Source organism: Coffea arabica, chromosome 4e, assembly GCF_036785885.1.
Source record: "Coffea arabica cultivar ET-39 chromosome 4e, Coffea Arabica ET-39 HiFi, whole genome shotgun sequence".
Lineage (NCBI taxonomy): Eukaryota > Viridiplantae > Streptophyta > Magnoliopsida > Gentianales > Rubiaceae > Coffea > Coffea arabica.
The window spans coordinates 9,631,930-9,640,200 of NC_092317.1; positions in this window are offsets into that span (position 1 = coordinate 9,631,930).

Consider the following 8,271-nt stretch of genomic DNA (forward strand, 5'->3'; position numbering starts at 1 on the left):
TTATCTTATCTACCAAATCTACCCTTGTTTGTTAATTATGTTCAAAATTTTTATCTAATTAAACAACATAATATTCTCTATCTAACAATTTTTAGTTTCTCTTTTCTCCTTTTTTTAATGACTTTCACATCTTCTCCATACTCCTCATATAATATATTTCATTTTTTATATTAATTTGATTTAAAATAAATATTGTTATTTTCATACCTATCAATTTTAAACTAATTAAATCATAGATTCTATTTCTTTTTTGAATGAAAGGATATAAGGGCAAAATTGTCAAATTAAACTTAGTAAGCATTCAGTTATAAATATTTATCAAACAGTATAAATAGATTTAGTATTAAAATTCAGACATTCATATATTTTTTTCAGTGCTTAAAATTCAGCAAATTAATTGATTCAGTATTCAGATTTCAGAATTCAGACTTCAGAATTTAGATTCAGTTTTATCAAACAGAACCTAAGTGATAAGTGAATAATTTATGACTTATCTTTGGGACCAAGTTTTGTTTAGAAAATTTAGTGTCGTTTAATTAATTCAGATGATTTATTTTTTGTTATTAAACGCAACTGAACATAAATTCAGACGTTCTACTTTTTGTTATCAAATGCAACTGAACATATTAATATCTGAATCTATTAAATTTAAATACTGAATTGAGTTATCAAACAGAGTCTTGAGCAAGCCAATCAATTGACTAGGGTTTGTACAGTAGCTAACCCAAACGAGCTCTTGTTTATCTCTTATTCTCATCAGTGTACATTAATTACATGGTGTAATGACATCTCTACCTAGGATCGCACTCAAAATCACTTTCAACCGCTAATAACATGAGCCAGAAATCATCATATGTTATCGTTGGAAGTTCAAAAGGTGCCAAATCATTGCATTTGCTGATTTTAAAACTATTTATTTCTTTTCAATCTAATCTACCTTCCCCATAGAATTTCAACTTGCAAATGCCAATGTGATTGTTGTGAAGCTTGACCGCATATATAAACCTTCACCGTGTGAGGCATTTTATTTTATCCAACGCCGTAAGAAAGCCTTAGATCCGCTAAATATTTTGTTAGAGACGCCAGAAGAAGGTTCTCAATCATTCGATTATGACTTCTTGTTACTTCTTCTTCTTCCAAATAAACCAATGATTCCGTTTCTTCTTACAATCTATGCCCCAAGGACAATAATTCAGTGGGGATGCATCAACAGATGGTGGCCCGTGATTGTGCCTTTTAATTTGTTTGCCTTTCCCAGATATTTATTTTATTTTTTTTGGTGGCTACTTGATTAAGATTTAGGCATAATTTCAGAAACTTCCCCTAAGGTTTCTGACTATTTCGCTGGCCTCCCTCTAAATTTTAAAAATTACACTAACCTTCTTTGAGATTTATTATTCTGTAACATTTAAGTTCAATCGACCATTAAAAACACCAGAATTTTTGTTTATCATCGAAGATTAAATGACATATGACATCAAAAATAGTATTTCATTTTACATATTTCACTTAATGTAAGATCCAAATTGGTCTTTTTCAATTATAAATCCATTGTTAATCATGATCAACAATAAATAATAAAAAAAGCTGTAACTAAAATATTACAAAGAGTAAAATTTAAAACCATAAATTTTCAACAAATAACCTTAATATGTTGGCAAGAATATTTATAATATTAAATTATATTTTAAGTAATATTTTGATTACAAATTTTTTTAATTATTTGTTGTTGATCATGTTTGACAATGGGTTTATAATTGAAAAGAATAATTTGAATCTTGTATTAAGTGAAAAATATAAAATGGTATACTATTTTTTTGAAACTATATTTGATTTGATCCCAAATGATAAATAGCAAAATTTAGTGTTTTTCTCTAATGTGTAAGTTGGTATTGAATTAATTTATTTGTCTTTCCGAGGTTTTTATTTTACATTTTTTGGTGTCTACTTGATTAAGATTTGAGCTCTAAAGTCATTTCCACGTGTTGGTCCTTGTTTAAGTCCCACAGCAAAAAGTAAAATATCATTAAGATTCAATGGGGAAAAAGAATTCAGTTGGGCAAAAACAAGCACCTAACTCATAATTTGAACAAGTCAAAAAGTTTACTTGGACGAAAACTGGTAGCAAGATACTGATAAACATTGAAGACCTAAAGTCTTTTTCAGAGTGTTATCTTTCAAAGCTAACAAATGCGCCGCACAGGAAGCTAGCAAATGTGAATACAAATCCGAAACGAAAGTCATTTTCAGTGTGATTTTTCTAAAGCTAACAAAATGTGAATATATATCCGAAACAAGTCAAGACATGCCCAGACTTAAGAGGACAATAATAAGTTGTTCAAAGCACTATTTAATTTAAAAAGTGTTCAATCATGAAATGTTGTTTCCACGACTACATCCTATTAACTTACATTAAGGCCTACTTAGCCTTTTTTATGGGTCTGTATGAGGCTTTCTTTTTCTTTTTTTTTTGAGGGGAAACCCTTGAGCAGCAACTAACATATTTATTCGTGGTAATGATCGGAGTCAAACACATTTAAATTTTTTTATTATAAAAAAAATATCCTAGTATAGATAATTACATATAACGAACACCGCAAGCATGCGAAAGAATACCAAGATGAAGTATATATAGACTAAAATCTCGTTTGATAATCTAATTAATATTTAAATTTAATGGGTTCAGATCTTAAGACGCTTTTGATCATAAAAAAATAAAATATATGAATTAATTAAATGATACTAAATTTTTTAGACGAACTTGCTCTAAAAAAAAGTGATACATTATTCACCTGTCACTTAATATGATATTCACTCAAATATGTCGGATTTAATATTGAATTGAATTAACGGATTCAGATTTCATATTTTAAATTTTAAATTTCAATTTTATTAAACGTAGCCTAACTTAAATATTGGTTGGTGGATTTTGGTTGGTTTGATTAGCTAAATATTGGTCAAGTGATCGAATGTACATGTTCTCATGTATTTCGTTCCTCGCGTGGGGTTGGACATGAAGTGAAATTAGAACTGGATTCTATAAGATTTTAATCATGATTTTGCCACACAGTTGATTCCTAATTCTACTCCAATCCCAAGTCCCATGAAGAACCAATTACCACTGGATAAATTCTTTGCATGATACTTTTTTCATTGGTAGTAAATTTATAGTCAATGCTTGCATGATTGTAACTACTATTTTCAACTATGGAATATTGGAATGATATCCTGTTGGTGGTTAAGCAGCATAAAACTAGCAATGCATCCACATAATTATTTTAGGATGCAACTTCATTTGGTCCATATGGCTGCGACTTTAGTTAAAAGAAGAATCTTTCCATGATGAATAGTTAATATTAATAGTTGATACATAGCTTGATACTGGTTTCTTTTGCAATAAAGCTAATAGGAGAGGCATCAGAAACACAATTGACAGAACTAGCTCATACATTTAATTGGCAATCCAATTTAGAACATAATTCTGGTGAAATAAAGTGCTAGAGATGTCTTTTACTGCAGTAGAATTGCTATAGAGTTGGGCTATATGAACATAATTCTGGTTAATAAGTATTTTTCTTCTGGATTATGTTTACTGTAGAACACAAAGATACAATCTTCTTTCTTTTGGGTTTAATTTATAGTTTGGCCAAAATCAAGTTTGCTAATTTAGCATTCGAGACCAAAAAAAATTTAAATTTTTTTCTTACAAGATGGATGGGATCTAAAAAGTGAGAAGAGAGAAAGGAAATTTGAACACAAGATTTCTAATTTTTTGAACTCAAGACTAAGGATTAATCTTTCCTACACTGACAGTGTATAGTGTATACACTGTCAGTATTGGATGAATGATAATTATACCAAATTTGAATTTAAAATTTAATTTTTATACACATGTCATGAATCAAACGGTGATAGTGTATACACTGTCAGTGTATATAAAATTTACTCTTACACTGTCGGTGAATAATGCATTTTTGGCTTATTGTGTATTAGTATCTTTAAAAAGGAGAGGAATTGAAGTGTGAACCATATAAAGGCTAAACCTTGCACATGCAGCCGTCGCTTACATTCTTGAAAACTACAAAAAGTACAATTGTTTTTTGGAGAAATGTGCTAAGAACCAAATCACTGGGAGCTTGCTTTAGGTTGGATTTACCTTCACATGATTTTGTATTTTATACTATTTGAGCAGTAGTGTTCACATTTGCTTTGATTGTAATTGTGCAGTTATTTATGCATCAATAGAATTACTCTAACAATAGTTCATACAAAGATATAGGATTAATTTTTGTACAATAGTTCATCAATAGAATTAATTTTTGTGCACTGATAATGTAAAAGAATTAGTACACTGATGTGCAGGGAAAAGATTTCAAGTATGAAGAGGGTGATTTGTCATGAATTTAGACTCATTGGTATGAAAAATTGTCTGACTAAAAGCATAAGAAATACTAATTTTAAAAAAAATTGTACATCAAGATGGAACTTATGTACAAATGAAATGTGCAATGGAAGAACTAAGAGAATTACATATTAGTCGTTGAATCATTTGATATATTTTTTCTTTGGCTAATTGGAGATAGAGATTTTATAACCAAGCATATAACATTCTACAATTACATTCTACACAAGGCCAACAAACTTTTTTCCTTTCACGTATGAACAAATCATCATATTATTCACTCAAAACATAAAAAACGTTCTGGTGATGCTGATCATTTGATACTTTTGATTCAGCAACCTATCAAACAGAGTTCGAATTTCTTTATTTACATTCTTGAGTATGGCTAGGTCAATCGCTAGGTATAAAATTCAAAATCTATATACAAATAAATCAAGTTACTCGAGCTCAATTTGATAAACATTTACTGCAACTCTATTGTAGTCAAGCCCTGCACATAATGTTAAACTTTTTAAAAGAATAATATAGTGAATTCACATATCCTTGGAATCTTTCATTCCTATTTGACCCAATGTTTCCTAAAATTAAATCCTATGAAACATATATAGTATACTTTGTGAGCATTTTGCCAACTGTGTTAAACTTTAGAAGACATCCCATCATAATTTAAGATGGAAAAATTAATAATAAAGTTCGACTATGAGTTATAGGAACAAAATATGGCACAATTAAGAAACTCACTGTAACTTAACCCTAAGTAAAGAGGGGTTAATGTGATCAACCTATAATATGATACGTATAAAATTCAGGGGTCTTCACATTAATTATTTCTATTAGTTTATGTTATTCGGAAAAAGAGTCTTCTTCCCTTTAGATATTAAAGTACTTACTTCCCCTTTTATTATTAATTATATTTACTTATAATACCTTGTCTCAAACTTTCACTATTATATTCTTACATCCTTAAGAATGCACACACACACAATTAAGGTGTTACTAGTTACAATATTTAATTGGGCCTGGAGTACACGTGTCGATATTTTGAAAAATTACAATTAAATAAAAAAATTATAAAACATTGTAAGATTATACTAATTATTAACATGCATTCATATGATAAATTGAATATTATTCAAGCATACTAATGAATACACATTGGGCACTGTTAGAAAAAAAACCCCTTTTAAATTTTATTTATGTTGCTTCATACAAATCAAGGCAACTATGAAGCCTTTTATCTTGTGCCTTATTAATCAAGTCAAGGCAACTATCAAACGTTAGGAGCTATCTAAAGGATTTAGTTATAGTAGTAAACAACATATTAGTTTCTTGCTTTTATGTTCATCTACCTTTTATGCGTACGTACTAACCTTTTCTTCCTGGCTTTTATGTTCATCTACCTTCCCTTCTCCCACCACTAATCCCTCCCTACCTTTAGCTGTTGAATTTGATATAGAACAAAAATCGAATTTTTATTTGAAAGGTCTGAATTGGACGCTTTAACCATTCAGCCATGAATGCTTAGCCGGGATCCACGTACATGGTGAATAACCAAATTCATACATGGTGAATAACCAATTTCAGTTGAAATGAAATCTATTTTTTTCTTTTCTTTTTTCTTTTCTCTGAATTTGGCCGTCTTTGTTTTTATAGATCAGAGGCTATTTCGCAGCTAGTGCTAGGGTCTTTTGCAAACAGAATAGATGCCCATCATTCTTGATTCTCCACCGCAGCCAGGGCGAATAAGAATAAAGAGTTCTTCATCCTCTCCCTCTGCCGGTCATCATCGTATCATGTACCTTAATTTCCTTCCTCAAAAAATGATTGTATTTTTTTTTCTTTTTATGTACTCTTATTTTGTATTAACATTGGTCTGTTTTTGGGTCTTTGATACTGAAATTGATATGCTTGGTCTTGAAAACTTGTACTTATCATGCTATGCGACATGCATTTTCCCCTTTGGGTTAGAAACAAGAGATGACACAAATAAGTAAATCTACTACATCCCATTTATTATAGATGGAGAGCTGTTTCTTGTTTAACAGGATATGTGTGTAATTTTCCAAAGCTTTGTCTTCCCAGGGTTACACCTCCGTCTAGTTGGGATTCTTTGTGACACTATCCGATGCCAAATCCGATGCCAAATCTACCGTATTTGGCATAAATATAGAAGTTGACATTAAAATATCACTATCCGATGTCAAATCCACCGTGCCGCTACACTTTGCATAAATATAGAAGTTTGCGTTGAGTTGTGACTGGAAAGTTGCATTGAGAATCTCATGTGTACCTCCACTCCTAAGAATGAAGGATCTAGTTGGACAGGTATGTAAATATGGTGTAATTATGCCAAATTGTTGCATTATGTCAAAATTTGTATGTAAATACATGTACTTCGTATAAGATTTGATGTACACGAATAAAAAAAATATTACAATACACCAAATGAATTAAGAAAAATAACAGTCAAATGTCATATACAATCACAAATATCCTATTCACTAGTGTTTCGTTCATGCATGCTTGTCTCCTTCGGGTTAATTTTATTGTTTTTCTATGTTAATTTTTCCCTCCTGCCCATGCAAATGCTTGCTAGGCACTATTTCAACGTGGTAAGGTTTCCTTTTCTGTTACTTTGGCCAGTAAATTCAACTCGATTGATTTAGTTTATTTTGTTCTTTCCAATTTCTATGCTTCAATTCGAAGCACTGTCCTTTAATACTTGGCAGAATCAATGGCAAAGGCCAAGCTTGCTGACTTGAGGGACTTGATTATGATGTTAGTTCTCAACCTCTCAAAAGCTTCTTGTATTGCAGTTCTAATTTCTATTTTTTTTGTACTTGGTGGTTTTGACTTGATTTTTTTCTCAACAATTCAGGGGTTGTATAGACCTTGATAGGGAGCATCAATGAAATTGATTTGAAGCCTTTGGTGCAATTTTTGTTTGTGTGCTTTATGTTGGTTTTTGAGACATCTAATTCTTTTTTCCAAATGAACATCATTTTTGCAAGGAATTGATTTATATTGAGATATTCATCTGCCGAAAATGTAATGCAATGACAAATGGAAGACTTTAACCCATGAGTTTGGGACAAATGATAAGCGGGTTGCTAATGCTAACGAAAAGGTTGACTCCTGCATGGAGCGTTTTAAAAGGTTGTAGAGCATGCCTTCACCTCTAAGTAAGAGTTGAAATTTGCGGACGCTCCCTGACCGAATCCGGATTAGTTTGGGACAAATGATAAGCGGGTTGCTAATGCTAACGAAAAGGTTGACTCCTGCATGGAGCGTTTTAAAAGGTTGTAGAGCATGCCTTCACCTCTAAGTAAGAGTCGAAATTTGCGGACGCTCCCTGACCGAATCCGGATTAGTTTCACTACAGGAGTAAGGGTGAAGATACTGGGTGCTTAAAGCAAAAAATAAAATAAAATAAAATGGAAGACTTTCATCAAGTCCTCAAGTCCTTTTGGAGGAAACAAATTTAATATTTTCTGTCCAATAAAACTTGCCTACCACTAAAACAAATTGATTGTTCAGTGGAACCATTGATTGCCAACAGTCAATTAGCTTCTATTGAATTGAATATTGTGTCACACCAACCTTCTATACCTTTTCTGGATGGAGAAAAAGGAGAATTATTAATCCAATCATGTTATCTTCTGGGCAGCATTCAACTAATAACCACCGTATACCATCTGCCTAGCTTTTGGATGATGAACTGGTCATAGGTCTGCAAAAGACAACAATGATCCATAATTGAGCCCAACGCAACGTACCTAACATGCAGAAAATAACAGGAGGAACTATCAATTGGTGGCCAACTAGCAACTGTAGGCTATAGCGTAAGAGTGTGTCAAGTAAAATGCTAT